This window comes from Leptodactylus fuscus, chromosome 1 (assembly GCF_031893055.1).
Source record: "Leptodactylus fuscus isolate aLepFus1 chromosome 1, aLepFus1.hap2, whole genome shotgun sequence".
NCBI classification, from domain to species: Eukaryota; Metazoa; Chordata; class Amphibia; order Anura; family Leptodactylidae; genus Leptodactylus; species Leptodactylus fuscus.
In genome coordinates this window covers 57399097-57420473 of record NC_134265.1, presented here as the reverse complement: position 1 = coordinate 57420473, position 21377 = coordinate 57399097, and positions in this window count along the sequence as shown.

The window sequence follows — 21377 nt, the reverse complement described above, 5'->3', positions numbered from 1 at the left end:
CTGTTTGGTACAAATGACATGTTACCTGTGTTCTACGTGTCAGTACGAACGCGGTGATACCAAATTTATATAGTATTTGAAATGTTTTGATACTTTTAAAAAAATGATAAACTTTGCAAAATAGAAAAAAAAATTTGTGTCATCATGTTCTAACACCTGTAACTTTTTCATATTTCCATGTATGGAGCTGGTTGTGGTGTCTTTTTATGCGGGACAAGATGACGTTTCTATTGATACCATTTGGGGAAAGATCTGATGGTTTGATCACTTTTTATTCAATTTTTTATAAGAGGCAAAGTGTTGAAAAAAACGCTTTTTGGCTGTTTTTATTTTTTTTGCCGCTACGCCGTTCGCAGTACGGGATAAATGTTTTAATATTCTAATAGTTCGGGCATTTTGGAGCGCGGGGATACCTAATATGTTTATGTTTAATGTTCTTTAATTACTTTTATAGCTAATCTAGGGAAAGGGGGGTGATTTGAACTTTTATATTTTTTTATTTTTTTAATACTTTTAAAAACTTTTTTTTTTCTTGTTATACATTTATGATCAGACCCCTTAGGTACCTTGAAACCTAGGGGGTCTGATCGCTCATACTATTCACTGCAATACTACAGTACTGCAGTGAATAGCAGAATCCCAGCACTTCTATTAGACGATGCCTCTGGCATCGTCTAATAGATCTTGTGCAGAGACGAGCCTGGAAGCCTTCAATAGGCTTCCGGCTGTCATAGCAACCGATCACCGCCCTCATGTGACGTTCAGGAGGGCGGCGATCGGGGAAACATGGCGGCGCCCATGCCGCCTGCGCTGTTTACACGCTGCGGTCGCGTTTGACCGCAGTGTGTAAAGGGTTAACAGCAGCGATCGGCTCGGGCACCGACCGCTGCTGTTATTGGCAGGTCCTGGCTGTATTATACAGCCGGCATCTGCCGTGTATGGAGCGAGCTCAGCGTGTGAGCTCGCTCCATACATCCCCATGCGACCCATGACGTACAGTTACGTCAAGGGTCGCTAAGGGGTTAAAGGGATTCTACCACTAAAACACATTTTTTTCTAGTTAACACGTCAGAATAGCCTTTAGAAAGGCTATTCGTCTCCTACCTTTGGATGGGCTCTCCGCCGCGCCGTTCGTTCAAAATACCGGTTTGTACCGGTATGCTAATGAGTTCTCTCGCAGCGATGGGGGCGTCCCCATTGCAGCTCGAAAACCGACCGCAGCGCCGCCTCTATGGTCTTCTGTATCCTCCCCTTGCTTCTTCAGCGTCCTGTCGGAGGCCTGCGCAGTACGCTCTGTTCGGCGAAGATTGCCGAACGTACTGCGCATGCGCGAAATTGCGGTCCCAGCCATAGTGCGGGCACTGCAATTTCGCGCATGCGCAGTACGTTCGGCAATCTTCACCGAACAGAGCGTACTGCGCAGGCCTCCGACAGGACGCTGAAGAAGCAAGGGGAGGATACAGAAGACCATAGAGGCGGCGCTGCGGTCGGTTTTCGAGCTGCAATGGGGACGCCCCCATCGCTGCTCCTGCGATGGGGACGCCCCCATCGCTGCGAGAGAACTCATTAGCATACCGGTACAAACCGGTATTTTGAACGAACGGCGCGGCGGAGAGCCCATCCAAAGGTAGGAGACAAATAGCCTTTCTAAAGGCTATTCCGACGTGTTAACTAGAAAAAAATGTGTTTTAGAGGTAGAATCCCTTTAAGAGGAGCATTAGACAACTTTTTGGATTTTGACATTCGATTAGTATTTTTTTGGAATCAGAAGCATTTTGAATATGCTGCATGCTGATGGTATCCCTTTTAAGCAGGGGTTCTTTACATACATTTAAAACCATTTACAGAATGAAATGTAAAGGAAGGTATTATTTTCTATTGTAATCCCATCTTTCTTATCCGTGATGTCAATGAAATGACTGCTGCATAGAAAATCACTACAGAAGTTTAAGTGCATTATTAGGTTTAGTGGCCAGAATTAAAATGACAGGATTTAGTACTTAGTATTTAGTTACTTGCAAATATAAGTAGTAAAATCAGAACGCCTAAAAAAATGTATTTAACACAAAAACTTGGTTTAAAAAATAATTTTCTTGTGACAGATTCCTTTTAAGAGCTTAATGTATACAACGCATATAGTACTTATAACAGTGTGCAAAGTTCTGAAGAGCTGCCGTATGAAGCAAATTGTTATGACATGAGTTTTCCTTATAATTTTCCCTAACTGCATTGCTTTTATAACTTCACAGGGCATGAGGGATCTGCCTCTCCTCACTAATGGATAGGTTTTACAGGCAGAGAAGAGTAAACTTAATGAACTGATTTGTAGGAAAAATACAAACATTACATTACATTTCATTCACTAGTCTAATTTTTAATTTCTAGGTGCTAAATACTTGGGACTTTTGCACATAAATTGTGGTTTATTCTGTGCTATAGATGCAGTGTAATATTACAGTATAACGCATTACAAGCTACATGTACCTAATATTCATAAACTATATTTATCCTGCCTACAAAATGCTCGGGTTTAAAATGTTTTAGTGTCTCTGGAGATGGAAAGATTCAGCGACTTTTTATTTCATTTTGTAGAATATTAAAGGGGTTGTGTAGTCTTAGCACCTTCAAATCAGAAGACATGGTTGTTCCCCATGACTGAAGACTGGGTACCCACTAAGTGAATATTGCCAACAAGGACTCCAGTTTTGTACAGTGGTGGCCAAAAGTTTTGCAATTGACGCACATTTCGATTTTCATACAGTTCTTCAGGAACCTTTCCTGTGGCCACTGAGGACTTCCGCCAGCAATAGCATGGAGCGCACTGGACTGGAAAGTGGCAACAGACACCGGGGCGTAGGGGACTGGTGATTGTGATTTTTTTTATTTTTGTTTTTCACCATCCCTGGCCTCCTGCCTGAAATTTGTGGTCTGAAATTTGTGGACAACCCCTATAAAGGGGTTTTCCCAAGAAAGCAATTTATGGCATATCCACAAAATAAGCCATAAATGTCTGACAGGGACCCACATTTACCTCTAAAGTGAGTCCTCTACCGTCCACTTACTCGCTACTTACCTGCCGCAACATTACTGAGAAGACTTTCAGTTATGGTTGGGCTGTACAGAAGCAGCAAAGCTCTGAGCTCCACCATACATATGTACACTAGACCCTACCAAATATGCATGTGTTCTTAATGGGAAGAGGGAAAAAGTATACACTTTTGGCAGTGACTTATATCACCTAAGAACAAAGGATCAGGGAAATAGGACTGTATATACTGCTATATATATTGTTATTATGGTTGGTTTAACATTGCCAAGGTTGTTTAAAAAGATTAGTTTGGTCAAGACAGTCCATGTTCATATTTAGTGTGGTCCAATGATCTGTTGATTCCCAGTAGTCAGGATTTAGAAAGTCGAACAGGAGAGGGATTATGACAAAGAATGGATGACTGGCTGATTATGACAAAGAATGGCTGACATGTAATACAACATTTACCCTGCAGTGACTGCTGCTGATCAGTGGAGGCTTCTGAAGCCAGAACTGCAGCGATCAGTTGATTGCCTTCACGACTTCAATTAGAAATGTGGTTGCTTTGATGAGACAATGGGGTCCGTGTGGTTTCATAGCTAACCACTTTCTAATGCGTATAGGTTTACATTCGGGGGATCCCCAAGTGGATTCCCCAAATGCAATACCGAATGCAGATGTGATCCAGACCTTATACAGAAGACAAAGCTTTTTGTTTCTGGCCCTGTATTACAACAAAATGCAAAAAAATCTGCAACATATAAAGCTGCTATTCTGCATTTACTTGTCAAAGTAAATCCACCCCCGGCTGCTATTGACCCCTTTGGCAGAAACAGATCTGACTAATGATCTTTTTAGGTACATTATTATTCATAGAAACAAAATTTTTTACCGGCAGATTCTGACTATATGGGAAATCAACACAAGCATGGGGTGAACATGCAAACTCCTTGCAGATGTTGTCCTTGGCAGGATTCAAATCCAGGACTCCAGCGCTGCAAGGCAGCAGTGCTAACCACTGAGCCACCGTGTTTCCCCTTATATGGGTTCATTCACACAGTATAATTTTTGCAGGAGAATCCACTGCTAAACAAAAAAATCTGTTCCCAATTTTAATGAAACTCAAATGCTGTTTTTTCCTTTACCTGAAAAAATCAGCTAGCATAAATAATATCCTGTTCGCTCTTCAATTGGATTCCACCTGAACCACTGAAGTGAATGGGAGTAGGAAACATTTCTACTAATGTCAAGGTTTCCAAGATTTTATATGTTGGAGTCCGCCACAAAATTCAATATGTGAACTTGCCCTACGGCTCTGTGTGCAAAACCGTGTGCCTGTGGTGTTTTTCAAAGCTAGCACACTAACCCATTCATCTCTACGGCCCCATATACATACCAATATATTATTATGGGCCTGTGGATGCGACTGATCCCAGGGCAAAACTCAGCACAGGTCTTAAACTTATCTGTTTTGCAGCCTAGGCTCACTAGATGAAGTAAATAAGGCCATGGAAATATGGGCAGTGTACAAATATCGTCCATGCTGGTTTACCATGGACTGAGCAAATGCACATGGTAGTGTGCATGTAGCCTAACAGATATACACACTCCAGTTACATTAATGTGGCCACCTGTCAAAATCCAGAATAACCACCTTTTGCAGAGCAGACCACTGCGAGACGTGCAGGAAGAGAAGGGATGTTGTGATGATGTTCACTGGGATGTTGAGCCATGCCGACTCCAGCCAAGTCCGGGAAATTTGCTGACCAAGGGAGTACGGTAAACTCATGCTGGTGCTTCTCGAACCACGCACGTACACGGCAAGCTTTATGACACGTCGCATTGTCCTACTGGTAGATGCCATCATCCTAAGGAAAAACATTTTGCATGTAGGGGTGAACATGGTCCACAAGGATAGATGCATACTTGTGTTGATCCATCTTGCCTTCCACAATGATGAGTGCACCCAGATGGCTGATGACACGTGCCTTCCGCGATAGGTTATTTAACGTTGACATCAAAAGTAGGCGGTGGTCACATTAATATGACTGGACTGTGTATTATTCTCTGGCAGGTTCCCTTTAATCTGTCTTTTGCTTTAGTTCATCTGTCTCACTTCTGATGCTTCTTGTCTCCACTGGCCCAGTGTTCAGTGTCTATACCACGAAATCTGTGTTAGGGTGCATGCACACTACGTAACGCCGGGCGTGTATGAGAGCCGTACACGCCGGCGTTACAGCAGGGCTGCCGAACACTTCCCATTCACTTCAATGGGAGCGCTCGTAAACGCCGCTGTTACGAGCGCTCCCATTGAAGTGAATGGGAAGTGTTCGGCAGTCTGCCGTAATGCCGGCGTGTACGGCTCTCATACATGCCCGGCATTACGTAGTGTGCATGCACCCTTACTCTATGTAATATAACCTTTAGGCTGAGTTCACAGGGGGTATTTTGGTCAGGACAAAAAAAAAGGGTCTCATTGAAATCAATGGGAGCCAATCAGTTCTTTTTTCTGGGAGCCGTTTGTTCTGGTTCCCGGAAAAAAAAAAAAGCGACATGCACACTCCCTCTTCCCGACTTGGCCCATTCATTTGGGACTAATCTGGATCGGAGTGCCACAACTGGATGGTGCGGCTACTCGTACTTTGGACCAGAACCTGAGGCGGCCTCAGCTTCAAATTCCAGTCCAAAATACCCCATCTGAACCCGGCCTTACTCTTCATATTGGGTTAGGTTCTTATATTAGGTGACCTCTGCTTTTCCAGATCTAGCAATACTCAAGGAACCAAACTGTATTTCTTTTGCTTGTTTTAATTAATGTCTTCAGGCAAAGGAGTCTTCAGTACACAAGGTTAATATTTGCTGTCAGCGACATGAGCATTTGGCAGGCAGCTAGCCTTTCGGGTAGTCTTCATTTAGCTCAATGATTAATCTGAACCAACACCAGGCTATTGTTTTGGATCCATGGTGTTAAATATGGGTTCTTATAGTTTATTAAAGGGGAATCATTGCATATCTACTGAATGTATAATAGAGAAAGAGTGATTTATGCTCATAGATTTACATAACGCAGGCACAATTTGTAAAATACAGTATGCAACGTTTTTGGAAACTATGAGTGATCCTGTAGAAACATCCAATAGTTTAGGAATTTTGGTCAGATGAAGTCATTTATTACCATAGAATTGTTTCTTTAGTATTCATAATGACAAAAGTCAAACAAATACCCAGATTTTATACCCTTCAATACTCGGGATTATGATGTTTAACTGAGGTTAAAAGCAATGTGTTGACATTTTTTTATTTACCTGTTAAGATTAGATAGTAAAATGTATTATTTATTATTATTAATAATAATAATAATAATTAATAATAATAATTAATAATAATTCCATGGGTCTGTACATTTGAGGGTTTACATACAATACACAAAACAATACCAACAGTGGTTAAATGGAGTGGTGGAATTTTCAGACTAGCCTCTGCCCGCAACCTCATCTGCGTGTTGTTGGCATCTATGATCCATCTATTTTCAGCAAATTGCTGCCGTCGATGGTTTGCCTGCTCCGGCGTTTCGGCAGCTCTTAAGCTGTCCTGCTGCTGAACTTGTTCCTCATGCTGTGCCCGTAATTGTTTCGGCATCTCAGTAGCTCACTGGTACACCATATAATGAGTGTGTTGTTGGCGTTGATAATCCGCCTACTCCGGCGTTTCGGCAGCTGTCAAGCTGGCCTGCCGCTGAACTCGTTCCTCACTCTGTGCCCGTAATTGTTCTGGCATCTCAGCAGCTCACTGGGAAGCCACATAATGAGTTTGTTGTTGGCGCCAATGATTCCCAGCTCTGCTTGAGGAGAACTCTGTTGACTTCTGGTTACCTTCATAGCTTTCGTTGCTTTAGATATTTGCGACAAATTAGATTTTCTTTTTCCCGGCATGTTTAAAAGTAGCAAACTGCCAATTTGGATTAAAGATGTTTTCATATCCAGTGTGTCAGCATGTTACCTGGAGCTGATCATAGTGTTTACATAGAGAGATAACAGACCTAACTTTATCAGAAGCTGAGATAAGGCTGCTGCAACAACAGTGTAATATAGTCTGAACATGTCATTTACTGGGATAAAAAGTAGTCTATGTTTTAATTGAGGTTACAATCTATCTATGTGCCAAATTTCATTAAAATCTGCTCAGCGGTTTTTGTGTGATTGAGTAACAAACATACAAACACACAAACTTTCACATTTATAATATTAGTAGGATTGTAGATTCTATGTTCTATTTTCTGAACATGATTATGGGGCTTTCATCTTACCCTAGCTTCTCCCTTACTCTTTACAGCATAGTCATGACCATAGACAGCAATAGCCAGGAGCCAACTCATTGAGGTCTCTAGGAGGGTTTTGTAGATATGCTTTGTGCAAGGAGGGGGAGTGGATAAGCTCTGATATTATCAATTGTCAGTAGTGGATGTTATGAAAGGTCACTATGGGTGTTATCTGTTGAGGTGGGATCCTCTATTGTGATCCTGCATGACATGTTTGTGATTTAAATGAGGTGACTGTTGCAATGAAAATCCCTATAAAGTCTCTCTGAGCTCCCGGACCCCGTCGGCAACTCACCTCTTCTCTCCGGTCCCAACGTTCTCCTGTCTCCAGCCACGCGATGGTCCGACGGGTGGGCCGAAAATCCTCCACTCCGGCCCGCATGGATCCCCCGATAGCGAGGTTTCTCCTCGCTGCAGCCTCTTCCAGCTCTCCGGCGGGGACTTCCAAAATGGCGCCGGCGCGCGCCCCCTGCCTGCAGCCTGAAGCTCCGGCTCCCTCCTCGCTCCGTCCGTCTGGGTCGGCTCCAGCTACGGACCTGTCCGGCTCCTCTCCTGCCTCCGCTCTGCTCTCCCCTGGCATGGGGACTCCTGGGGCTGCTACTGACAAGGTATGCCTTGCATCTGGGACTGTCTCCTCTGACCGCATGGCGGCCCCCCTCCCCCACTCACTCTCCACTGTGCCTGGCCCTGGCTGTCCCTGGACGCTCCCTGCTGCCCCTGTGCCCCAGTGTGGTGGAATGCGCCAGGAACATGGCTCCCCTCTCCCTCTGGACACTGTTGGTCTGCCTCCTCTCCTGGCCCCCTCCTCAGCTCTGGTCCCTGGCCCTGATGATCCCCTGGCTCCGGTGGCCCAGGTTCTGACCCTCCAGGCCTCCTCCACTCTGCCTGCGGTTCTCCCCCCTGGGACCCCCCCTGGGTCAGTTTCTCTAACTCTGCATTCCTCCCTATCCACCTGGGATGACCCCCAAAGGCCTCAGCGACCCCCGGATTGTGATTTGGATTTTTCTTCTACTCCGGCGGCCCTTCGGGCCCCCGTGGACTCTGATTCCTCTGGTTCTTCCTCACATGCCTCCCTGTCTCAGGGGAGACCTAAACGCCCTAAGTTATCGGATATCTTGGATTTGCTCCGTGCTATGCCCACTAAACAAGACATAGAGGCTATGGTGCGCAGAGTGGAGGAGAAACAAGACAAGATTCTGACAGGGTTCAAGGCGGACCTTCACTCCCTTTCGTCTTCTGTTACGTCTCAACAGCAACGCACGGATTCTATCGATCAACGACTCCTTGCAGTGGAGGACTCTTTATCTACTCAACGCACGTTTAATCGCCATCTCATCCTACAAGTAGACGATCAGGAGAATCGGGGTCGCCGGAACAATATTAAACTGAGGGGCATCCCTGATGCTGTTGCCACCAAAGAGCTCCGCTCTATTGCAGTTTCGGTTTTCAACACCGTTCTGTCCCGACCGATGGATACAGAGATCAATATCGATAGGATCCACCGTGTGCTCGGACCTAAAAGAACCTCCTCCTCCGATCCTAGGGATGTCCTATGCCGGGTGCATTTTTACAAAGAGAAAGAGGACATTCTTCAGGCGGCCTGGCGCCATGGACCGGTTCCGTTCCTAGATGGCTCTATTACCCTTCTCCCTGATGTTTCCCGCCGCACTCTGGCGATGCGGCGTCTTCTGAAGCCTACTCTCCGCAAAATCCTGGACTCTGGAGCTACTTATCGCTGGGGTCACCCCTTTCATCTCCTGATCCGCCGAAATGGCGCCAACTTCGCTTTACATTCCCCTGACCAGGTGGAGGATCTCGCCCATTTTCTTGACATCTCTGACTTAACTTTGCCGGACTGGCTGGAGTTCCCACTCCCGTCCCCTCTATCTGCTGCTGGCCCTTCCTCACCCCCACTGCCTCGACAGGGACGCCGTGGGATGGACCCCTTGGGGGCCCCTCTGGAGAACGTTTCATCTGGGCCGATAGTCTAGACTGTGCTGGGCCCTCCGAGGCCACCTGACTTTCGTTGTTTTATGCTCTTTTGTATTTCATCGTTATTGTATCTTTGTCTCTCCCGCGATTTGTTCCTCATGCTAAGTTTTGTGCCCTGGGGGTGCATGGGGTGGATTCTTGTCCCCCCCCTCCCCCCTGTGTGTTCGCGGCGTTGCCCGCCCTCTTTCCTGCCCCCCGGCCTGCCAGGGTTGCTCCGTGTATGCTCTCCCTGCGTCGTTGTCTCTACATTTTGAGGCTTCGCCGTACGGTGGCCTGCTTGGGAGTGCTCCCTTTGTTTGCCTCTTCCACGGGGCGCCCGGGTTGGCCGGGGTATGGGCTGTTTGCTTCTCTATAATTGTGGCTGGCCCCCTCAGCTGGCTTTCAATTGCGACCCCCTTTTCTTTTTTCATTATTGCTGTGTTGCCGGTGTGGGAATGGGTAGCTCTGAGTTCTGAACTACCTCTCCCCCACTTAGTTAGTTCTAGCGGCTCTCTGGGCGCATTCTGCGGCGTGCCCCTGAGACCTGCTCTAGTGGGTTTTCTCCCACTGATTGGTGTTTGCCCGAGCTTGGGCTAGCTAAGCTCGGTTCTAGCAGGTGTTTGCTTTTTGTCCTCTTGTTTTTGTTTGTTTGTCTACTTTTTTCCCTCTCGTCTCTTTTCGCTGCCCCTCCCTTTTCCCCCTCCCCCCGCCCATTCCTTCCACTTCTCTTCCCTGATTCCCTCCCTCCCCCTCCCTCATCTGTTTCCCCCCTCGCCTTCCCTCCTCTCCCTTCCCCCTGGGGGTGGTCCCGGGCCCCCTGCCATGGATTCTTTGACCTTTTCCTCCATTAATGTGAATGGGCTTAATACTCCTGAAAAGAGGTCCTCCCTCTTGCGATTGCTCTGGAGTAAGAGAACGGCTGTGGCTTTCGTGCAGGAGACACACTTTAGGGAGGGCTCTGTCCCCTCTCTTTCCTCTCTAAGATACCCTGACGTATATCATAGCTGTTTTTCTGAATCCAAGTCTAGGGGAGTTAGCATTTTAATTGGGCGTTCGGTGGCTTGGAAGTATCGAGCAGCTCTTTCGGACAACTCGGGTAGGTTCCTGTTTGTTAAGGGGGAATTGGCGGGCACCTTATTCACCTTCGCTAATCTTTACCTTCCCAATTCGGATCAGATTGGTTCCCTAGAGCGCATTTTAGATAAATTATCCGATTTTGCTGAAGGGACCCTTTTGGTTGGAGGGGATTTCAATCTGGCTTTAGACCCCTCCTTGGATGTCTCTCGAGGTATCTCGCACATGTCTACTCGTGCTTTATGCCGGGTCCGTAAACTTCTTCATTCCCACCAACTGATTGATGCTTGGCGCACGATCCACCCAGATGGTAGGGACTACTCGTTTTACTCACACCCCCGAGATGTCTACTCAAGATTGGACTATTTTTTCGTCCGTCATTCGGATGTCCCATTGCTGCGGGGTTCCACGATTGACCCTATAACTTTCTCTGATCACGCGATGGTCCATGTTGATCTGTCATCCCCCTCGAAGAGGCCTAGATCCTGGCAGTGGCGCCTTAATGAGTCGCTTCTCCAGGATGTGCCGACTTCCCTGGCAGTCACTTCCGCACTTGAACTCTACTTCAAGGAGAATAACACGCCTGACACCTCCCCTGTTATGCTTTGGGCGGCTCATAAGTGTGTTATCAGGGGGGTGCTGATCCAACATGGCTCTCGCTTGAAAAAGGAGAGGTCTAGGGAACTTGCTGCACTGATAGCCGACGTGGTCTCTCTGGAGCAGTCACACAAACGCTCGCACGCGCCTGATGTTCGCACGGCTCTTCTTCTGGCTCGCAGGAAATTGCGTGAGAGACTTGACGTTAGAACCCGTCGCCTCTTAGCTAGGGGGCGCCGACATTTTTATGAATACGGGAACAAATGTAGTAGAACTTTAGCCCGTTCCCTCCGGGAACAACGCTCTCGTAACTTTGTCCCCCTCGTCGCCGGGCCCTCGGGTACGCGTCTCACGGATCCGAATCGCATCGCGGAGGAATTTGCTAACTTTTACCGGCGCCTCTATAACTTATCTCCCCACTCTGCGGTTCCTTCGAGTCCCCCGGTCCCTCCGTTGATTGATCGGTACATCTGCGAATCGAGTTTACCTCGTCTTTCGGAGGAAGCTCTGGCTTCCCTGGAAGCCCCTATTACCGGTGAGGAGGTTGCGCAGGCCCTTGGATCTATGCAGCCTAGTAAGGCCCCCGGCCCGGATGGCCTTCCCGCCTCTTACTATAAAAAGTTTGCGCCTTTGCTCTTGGGTCCCCTGACGGGTGCCATTAATGCGGTTTCTGAAGGTGCGCCGTTGCCCCCAGATATGACCAGGGCCCACATCACGGTCATACACAAGGAGGGTAAGGACCCCACCCTGTGCTCCAGTTACAGACCCATTTCTCTCCTTAATGTTGATCTAAAGGTTTTCTCCAAGGTCCTGGCTACACGCTTAGCCCCCCTCCTGCTTGACCTGGTGGATTCTGACCAGGTCGGTTTTATCCCCTCTAGAGAGGCCAGGGACAATACTGTTAAGGTCCTTAATGTTGTTCATTTCGCCCGCTCCCGCAATCGCCCGCTATGTCTTCTCTCCACTGATGCGGAGAAGGCGTTTGACCGGGTGGGTTGGCCCTTCCTCTTTGCGGTTTTGGACCATATTGGCCTTGGCCCCTCTATGAAGTCCTGGATTTCCTCACTGTATACTGACCCCTCCGCATCCACGAGAGTCAATGGGTTCTTGTCCTCCCCCTTTCTGATCAGAAATGGCACTCGCCAGGGTTGCCCGCTCTCCCCCTTGATTTTTGTCCTCACTTTGGAGCCCCTTCTCCGGACACTCAGAGCTAATTCTGCCCTATTAGGTGTTGAGATGGGGGGCAGACACGTGAAAATAGCGGCTTACGCGGACGATCTCTTGTTTTTTCTGCGCGACCCGTCGACTTAGCTCCCGGTCCTGATGTCGGAATTGGAGGTGTTTTCCCGTTTGGCTAACTTTAAAATTAATTATCAAAAGTCGGAGGCGCTTGACGTCTCGCTCCCCCCGGGCCTTAGGGCAGCTCTTACCCTTGCTTTCCCCTTCCGTTGGTCTCAAACTGCCATAAAATATCTCGGCGTTTGGATCCCTAGTTCTCTTGACGAACTCTTCTCCCTTAATTACCTGCCGCTACTTAGGACAGTCCGCCTTGATCTGAAAAAGTGGTCCAGAGGCACTTATACATGGTTCGGCCGTTGTGCCATTTATAAAATGAATGTCATGCCCAGATTTCTGTATTTGCTACAAACCTTGCCCATCCATATTCCTCCTAGTTTCTTCAAATCGCTCTACTCGGATCTGATCCGATTTGTTTGGCAGGGTAAGCGCGCCAGGCTGGCGCGTACCACCCTGACCCTCCCGAAAAAACGGGGCGGCCTGGGTCTTCCTGATCCTCGCCGCTACTATGAGGCTGCTCTTTTGCATCGGGTTCTGGATTGGTGCCGTCACTCTCCCTTCAAGCAGTGGATCTCCTTGGAGGGTTCCTTTTCACATGTCCCGTCGCACCTGCTCCCCTGGCTGGACCCGGTCCCCACCCCTGCCCTCTCCTCTCACCCCACGATTGGGCCTACCCTCCGGGTGTGTCGACTGCTCTTTCGCAAGGACGGCCTTTCTCCCTCCCCTTCCCCCCTTCTTCCTGTTTTGGGCTCTCCATCCTTCCCTCCGGGGTTTTCTCCAGGCCCTTTCCGCTCGTGGTTGAGGGCTGGTGTGCAGAGGGTCTTCCATTTCCGAGCCAATGGTCAGTGGCGCCCCCTTAGCGACATTCAATTAGACATGGCTCTCCCTGCTTTGGGGCCCTGGAGAGGGCTGCAGCTCACTCATTTTCTCTCCTCCTTCGCTGACCCGACCTCCTTTGATAGATCTCTTACGAGCTTTGAGAAAGCCTGTGTTGGCACTGGCCTTCAACGCCACTCCCTGTCAGAGTTTTATGCCCTTTTGGTCTCCCCTCCTCCGGACCACAGACCCTCTTTCCTCTCCAAGTGGGAGGCTGACCTTAACCTCTCCTTTTCGGACGCGGACTGCTCTAGAATTTTGGAGCTTGCTCACAAGAGCTCATTGGCCTGTAAATACCAAGAGGTGGGCTACAAGATCCTTACTAGGTGGTACCATGTCCCTTCCCTTCTACATAAATTTTTCTCGTCTGCCTCTCCTCTTTGCTGGCGATGTGGTTCGGAGGAGGGGACACTTCTCCATGTTTTTTGGAGCTGCCCAGTTCTGAGAGAGTTCTGGGATGGTGTCCATCGTTTAACGTCCCAAATTTTTCAGACTGATCTGCCGAATTCCCCGGCCTGCTTCCTCCTTCATCTGTCTGGGGTCTCCCGCAAGGCCTACCGGAAGTCTGCAGTTCGACACTTGATTAACGCAGCTAGGGCCTGTGTCCCGGCCTTGTGGAAATCCCCTAATCCCCCGTCTCTTTGCCACTGGGTTCGCAAGGTGGAGGACCTCCAAGCTATGGAGGATCTCACAGCGTCCTTACGAGATGCCTATGATGTCTTCCTTGGGGCCTGGACCCCTTGGATCCTCTTCCAGGGCTCTGACCAATACAGGTCCATTGTGGGCTGTGGGTGAGGTCTTGGAGTGGGTGTGTCCCGGGACTCCCCCCCCCTCCCCCCTTTTCTCCTTTTTCCCTATTCCTTTCTCCTCCCTGTTGGCTTCCCCCCGTTTCTCTTTCCCCCCCCCCCCCCAGATGGTTTTCTCCTGTTTCATTCTGTTCCCCCTTCGTCCTCTTTCATTTTATGTAGTGACGCAGTGTCGGCCGCTCCTCCCCCATATTGTTGGTTGTGGTGAGGTCCGGCCTTTGAATTTGTCGGGCGACCCTCGTTATGGTTGGGTCCCCCGTGTTTTGTTATGTGATTGTTTTTGATTCATATATCTTTTATTTTCTCTCCTCTGTGACCTTGTTTTCATAAATAAAGAATTTATAAAAAAAAAAAAAAGAAAATCCCTATAAAATTGGCAAGTGTCAGTATATTATTAGGCATAGTGACCAGAGTGAAAATTGCATATATTAAAATTATAAATAAAATAATGAGACATTATTTTCACATAAAAAAGGCAATTTTTGATGACAATTTCCTTTTAACATATTATAATTCCCATTAATGTAATATCTGTACCTTAACCTTGTTATATTGTATTTAGTGTCTGTACAGTTAACATATTTCTGTATTTGTTGGATACTAAAGTATGTAGAAAGCTAAAGGAATGTTAAAAGATCTGTGAGCAAATGTAGTTCAGCTCGTTATAAATCAGGAGAACAATAGAAAAAAAATTTAAATTTGAAATAGGCAAAACATTCAGTTCAGTCTATTATAAGGTTATTCCCATCTCATCCACTCCTGCCAGGACCTCAAGCTCAGCCGGAAGATGCTGAAACTGCTGGACACAGCTGTGCTATGCTGTTACCTTAACTCTGGAAAGCAGTTATAGAAACATAGTTGCATACTGTGCTATAGGGTTTCTATACCTTCTACTTACATTTATAGGACTTCTAAAAATAGCATAGAATAACCACCTCAAATGTTTCCCCGACCACCTTATATATTCCTATCTTGGTCATGAAAGGCTCAGATGAGGATACCCTTTAATAGCAGACAGAGGAGGATTGGCCATGTTAATCCCTGGGAAAATTCTAGGTGGGTCAACTGGAGTATGACGTTACGCCGACATCATTTTGCATCATGACACTGACGTGGCCGCTGAAGCCCAATCATAGACCTCATTATGTCTCTAAGACCAGAAGAGGCTGGAAGACACAGGAAAGGTGAGTAACACTGTTTTTTATATTTAATCACCTCCCCGGTACCTCCGCTCATTATACTTTGATGTCTGAAGAGACCCCAGAGTATAATAACAGTTCATGAGTGGTGAGCTCCCCAAAATTTCGGGATCTTCTGAACCCAAAATCTTTGGAACATTTATAAAAAAAAAAAAAAACCTCATGGGCCACTATAGGAATTATAGTGTGCAGGGGCTACCTTGAGACCTTATACAGTATGCAGTAGCCACTATAGGACTTTATAGTGTGTGAAGGAGTGACTATGGGACATTACAGTGTGCGGAGAGACAACTATAGGACATTATAATGTGTGGATGGGCCACTATAGGGCATTATACTGTGTGGAGGGGCCACTATAGGGCATTATAGTGTGTGGAGGGGCCACTATAGGGCATTATACTGTGTGGAGGGGCAACTATAGGGCATTATAGTGTGTTGAAGAGCTACTATTGGGCATTACACTGTGTGGATGCTCTACTATAGGGCATTACACTGTGTAGAGGGGCCACTGTAGGGTATTATAGTGTGTGGAGGGGCTACTATAGGAAATAATGTTATATGAAGGGGTCACTATGGGACATTATACTGTGTAAGGCAGCATTCACACTGAGCAACGCTGGCGTTTTTTGTGCTTATTTTGGCACGTAGCGCCGCGTAAACGCGGCGTTTATGCGGCGCTACGTGCCAAAATAAACACAAAAAACGCCAGCGTTACTCAGTGTGAATGCTGCCTAAGGGCTAGTGTGGGACATTAGATTGTGTGCACTATGGAATATTATTCTTAGAGAGGTGTAACATTAAAAAAAGAACATACTCACCTGTCCTCAGCATTCCTGTGTCTGACTCTACAGACCGTTGAGTCGTGCACCGTGCCTCATTCCACCTGCCCCCCATGTGACTGCTGAGGCCAATTAGGCGATCGCTTGAGAAGGACTAGTGATGTAACTCACATACGTCACCAGCCCCTCTCCAATGACTGCTGATTGGTCTCAGTGGTCACGTGGGGTGCATGAGTTCTAAGGACTGAAGCACATTGTGTGACCGAACGGGCTGCAGCAGCGGACACACTGGCACCAATCTGTTTTTCTTTTTTTCATGTTACATCGGCCCTGGGCCTCTTGGAGTTTGTCCAATTTCTGAGAGCCTCTAAATTGAGCAGTCGGTGGCCTGTGAGTGTGATGGCGGCTGCTACTACACCTACAGAGTAACTGCTTTTAACTATTCTTACATAGGACTGCTGCCTTTACATAGAAAGCAGCCCTGTGTAACAGAAATCTCTGCAGTACATGTAGTGAGTGGCAGCAGTCCTGTGTAAGTTATAGTTTCAGTCTGACATGTCTTTCCCTCAATGTAAAGCGGTCCTGCCTACTTGTATTGCCTATAAAATGGGGCCACTTTTAAGTTTTTTTCCAAGGCCACTTTCAGGTCCCAATCTGCCCCTTATACCAGACCACAGTCAGTTAGACACAACTGCCAGGACCATTTGTTGGGATGCAAAATAAAGCTCAGACGCAACGTCTAATGATTTTCTGATGTTTATACTGTTGCTACACAGGAAATCAGTTACATGTTTGGTATCAGGACAATTACAGGACAACTATTGACTTCCACATGTAAAGGTCTTAACAAAAGAGTAGACCCATTGCTATAACAATGACACTTTGTCTATGGATATATGTAAATTCTGTTATTGAAGGTAAAAAGACATATTTCCATAAACAAATTGACTGTATAGTGCGAAGCATGTTGACTTAGCTTCACACAACAGATAACAAAACCGTGCAACATTAAATGCAAATAATATGCCGATCCATGTGATCTTCTATTTGTAAATGGTCCTGGGATCTAGGGAACGTGCAGGGAATCCTAAATTTGTCCCTCACTATAAAAAAAATTACAAAAATGTTTCAGCTAATGTTAGGACCTCAGTGAGGCGTAAGATCAATATATTGTACCTATGTTTAATGGTCTGTATTCCTATGGGGCAGGAAGATAGTAAGTTTGGATTGGTACTTCTGTGGTTCATACAGATTTTACATTTAAAATGTAGACTGATAAAGAAGAATATAGAATACTTGTCTGTATAAGACCCTGGATAAGAACATGACCAAGCTCAGTTGCCTAAAAACTTTGGACAGCTAAGCATCACTTCTAGCCACAATGAATGCATATGGGGAGAGGGGAGAGTTGTTCTTTATCAGTGGCTCCGTTTCGGCCAGACTTAAAGGGGTTGTCTATACATATGTAGAGTTTTAGCTCTACTGCTATAAATCCAGAGTTTGGTACCAGTAGGTCCAATGTACAAGACAGTAAAGTTGATTTACTTCTGTTGGACTTTAACATTAATACCTTATCCCAATAATGGCGAACATTTTAGAGACTGAGTGCCTAAACTGCAACCCAAAGCCCATAATTTGTCACGAAATGCCTACATGGCATTTTAACCTTAATAATGTGCAAATCCACAATTGAAGACAATTATGGGCCTGCAAAATACAGTCATGTGAATGGGGCTTGATAGAGCTTTCTGCTCCACTGTGACGCCCACACAGTCCAATCTGCTTCACAGTGGCCCCTACACAGTATAATTTGCTCCACAGTGGCCCCACACACAGTACAATTTGCTCCACAGTGGCCCCCACACAATATAATCTGTTCCACTAATGTGTGCCCAAAGAGAGGGCTCTAAGTGCTACCTCTGGCACCTGTGCCACAGGTTCGCCATCACGGCTTTATCCATATGACAGTGAAAAATCGCCATGTGACAGATGTTCTCTTAGCAGCTTTCTTATGGCTGTCTTAACGCTTTCCCACTGCAATCACTTTTTGATTTTTTTTTTTTAACTCCTTGCCTTCCAAAAGCCTTAACATTTTCAGGCCATTAACCCCTTAATGATGAGCGCTGTAATAGTCCAGGAGTTAACACCTTCCACTGTGCTATTACAGCTAAAGCGTTCTGTCCTATCAGACACTAAGCTGGCAATGGAATCGGCTAAGAAAAAACATTAACCTGGGGCCTCAACCTAAGGGATTAAAAATAGATGCAAAATGGATGAACAAAGTCATTAGACAGGTCAAAAACGTCTCTGTCATGTGAATAAGGCCTTACAGTTTGTAGCAGGATTATTTCCTCTATAAACAAAGAGCTCAGTATATCATGAAATAATTTAGGATTAAGAAGTTTTATTGCTAGGGGAGGCAAGACGGGCAATGTCCACTTTTAGAGACAAACCGCAAGAGTGAAAAAGAACAACATAGCAACCTTAAAGCAACAGCAGCGAGCACACTGGACAGTGGATGATGATATATACAGCGCCGCACCTCTCATGAGGCGACCTGAAGCGACCGCTTCAGGCGGCGCTATGCCGGGGCCCCGGAGGGCGGCATTTTTACTGACCTAAGTCAGTCCAGGACAAGCTGTCCTGGACTGGCTTAGTGTCACTGTCTCAACAGCCCGGCATGGGAAGCGAACGGTGGATTGGGGAAGCCCTGTGGATGCAGCGCTGGTTTAACTTACCTATTAGCAGCGCTGCTCCAGCGGCCGCCCCTCACGCTTAGCAGAGAGCAGGTCCTCTCCCTGCCTGCTCTGTGCCTGCTAACGCTGCACCCTCCGCTCCGCCCCCTCCTCCCCACACGCCGGGTGGAGTGGCCACGTAATCAGGCCCGCACCCGACGTGTGCCTGCATCCTATGAAGGGGGGGGGCGCTCTGTAGACCGGACAGAGGATCGGACCAAGAAAAACAGGGAGCTGCAGGTAAGCGGACACCGGTGGTGGTGGTGGTGGAGTTAATCACTACACAGCGTGGGGTCCAAAAATTGAAACAATTTTTGGACTACATGCTGTGTAGTCAGGGGTGAACCTAGCTAGGTTCACCCTTGGATATATACTATTAGATGGAGAATATACAGATGTAACAGAATTAACCTGAACTTCTACAACAGGTTAAACTGATGCAGCGTGATATCTTATCACAGAATACAATGAAAAGTCATTGAAATTTAATGTTTTTCCAATGACATTTTATTGTTCTTTGCTGTCTCCTGGGATAAGATGCCACACTGCAGCAGTTTAATTTCAGAAGTTCAGGTTAACCCTGCTACATCTGTATATTTATTAATATTTCTGACAAGTTACATAATCATTTCTAGGTATTATCGCCATTAAAGTAAACCCCTGCAGTAAGTTCTTCAATTGCTTTCCCCGTCTCCTGGGGAATCTGCCATCCATTCACATTGCATGCCCAGTTATAACTGTGAAGAGCGAATGACTTAGCATGGTTAACAGTATGTTAATTCTATTTCACGACAGACAAGGGAAAGCAGATGTTGTCACATCTGGGCTTAATTGTCTAATTGGTGCAAGCAATCAAATGTTCAGTTCTTTTATTAGCTGCAGAGAAGGAACCTGTGTGCACATGGAGTATGGCAGATTGCTTCTTTATAGATCATATTTATAGTTTGTGGTATGTTAGGAGAGAGTTTCTAGCATTAGATACAAGGATCAGGCACCACTTCTGACAGTTGTAGTGGTGATAGGGTGCATGTTCAGGTTGAGACTAACAACCGACCAAAATCATACCCCTTACCTGATCCCACGGGTCGATTGCCTTGGGATAACTTTGGACTCTGACCTATCCTTCAAGTCGTATGTCCAAACCCTCAGCACCTCCTGCCGCCTCCAACTCAAGAACATCCATCGAATTTGCTCCTTCCTCACCCCATAAACTACAAAGAAGCTAGTCCATGCCCTCATAATCTCCTGCTTAGATTACAGCAACACCCTTCTCCATGGACTCCCAGCTAATACTCTCGCTCCCCTCCAGTCCACCTTAAACTGTGCTTCTCGCTTAATACACCTTGTCCCCCGTTCTTCATCGGCTGCTCCCCTCTGCCAATCCCTTCACTGGCTACCCATTGCCTAGCGTATTGAGTTCAAGTTACTAACACTAACATACAAAGCCATCCACAATCTATCCCCTCCACGTGTGACCTAATCTGCCGCTACCTACCCACACGTAACCTCAGATCCTCCAATGACCTCCTACTCCGCTCTTCTCTCATCCTCAGAGGAGGATGTCAAGAATGGTTCTTATGAACAGACAGTGCATACTCAAGAAAATTGCAGCCAAATACAACACTGGTGTTCTAACTAATGCACAATTCATCAGTCTTTGGGCTATATCAGCAGAAGTTCATGTGTAATTGCCGTGTAAAGGAAACACAAAGGCAAGACTCTAATCTGAACAATTCTGTGGTAACACCAGCCATCTTCTTCGGTGTGGCCTGCTGGGGGAGTAGTTTACAGTAGTTTCCTCTGTCTGGTGTTTATGCCACGTAGGGCCCCAGCATTAAAGGGGTTATTATCAGTTTTTAAAAAATATACAATATATATCCTGCTTACATTTGGCACCACTTATTTGATTTATTTTCAGGTGATGTAATCACAGCTGTGATGTTTAGTCTGCACACTCACGACCCCTCCCTGTGAGTAGGTCAGCCAGCAAATGAAGCCACTCATACCGACATGGGAGTGATTTATTACCTGGTTAGATTCATGGAGAACACTGACCTCATGGACTCATCTGTTCCTTTTGGAATAGAAATACTAATTTGCCAATTAAATCCGCATCATGATTAAATAGACTTTTTAACTGAGTCATGCATGATGTTAAGGATGCTGCCCTATAGAGGGCGGCGTACAGAGTGCACTGTTCTCCTATTTACATCCTGGAGAATAGATTTGCATATTTTTTACTCATGGACTCAAGAAGTGAGATACAAAACAGACCCTGTAACAGGGAGGGAATTTGCATAAGGGGGAAGGGGGGTGGAGAAGGGGGGGTATACAGAGTGAGAGGAGGCAGATGAATCATGGGAAATGTAGTTTGTCCACAGATTCAGTGCATGTAAATTACAGTGATGTAAGGAATAGCAAGTAAAATAAAGACAAGCAAATGGTGCTCAAGGGAACAGTGAGTATTTAGCACTGCTGTGTATGTATTTGCAGTTCATTTTTGGAAGCTGGATTACCCCTTTAAAGGGATTCTACCACTAAAACACATTTTTTTCTAGTTAACACGTTGGAATAGCCTTTAAAAAGGCTATTCGTCTCCTACCTGTGGAAGTGCTCTCCGCCGCGCCGTTCGTTCAAAATACCGGTTTGTACCGGTATGCTAATTAGTTCTCTCGCAGCGTTGGGGGCGTCCCCATCG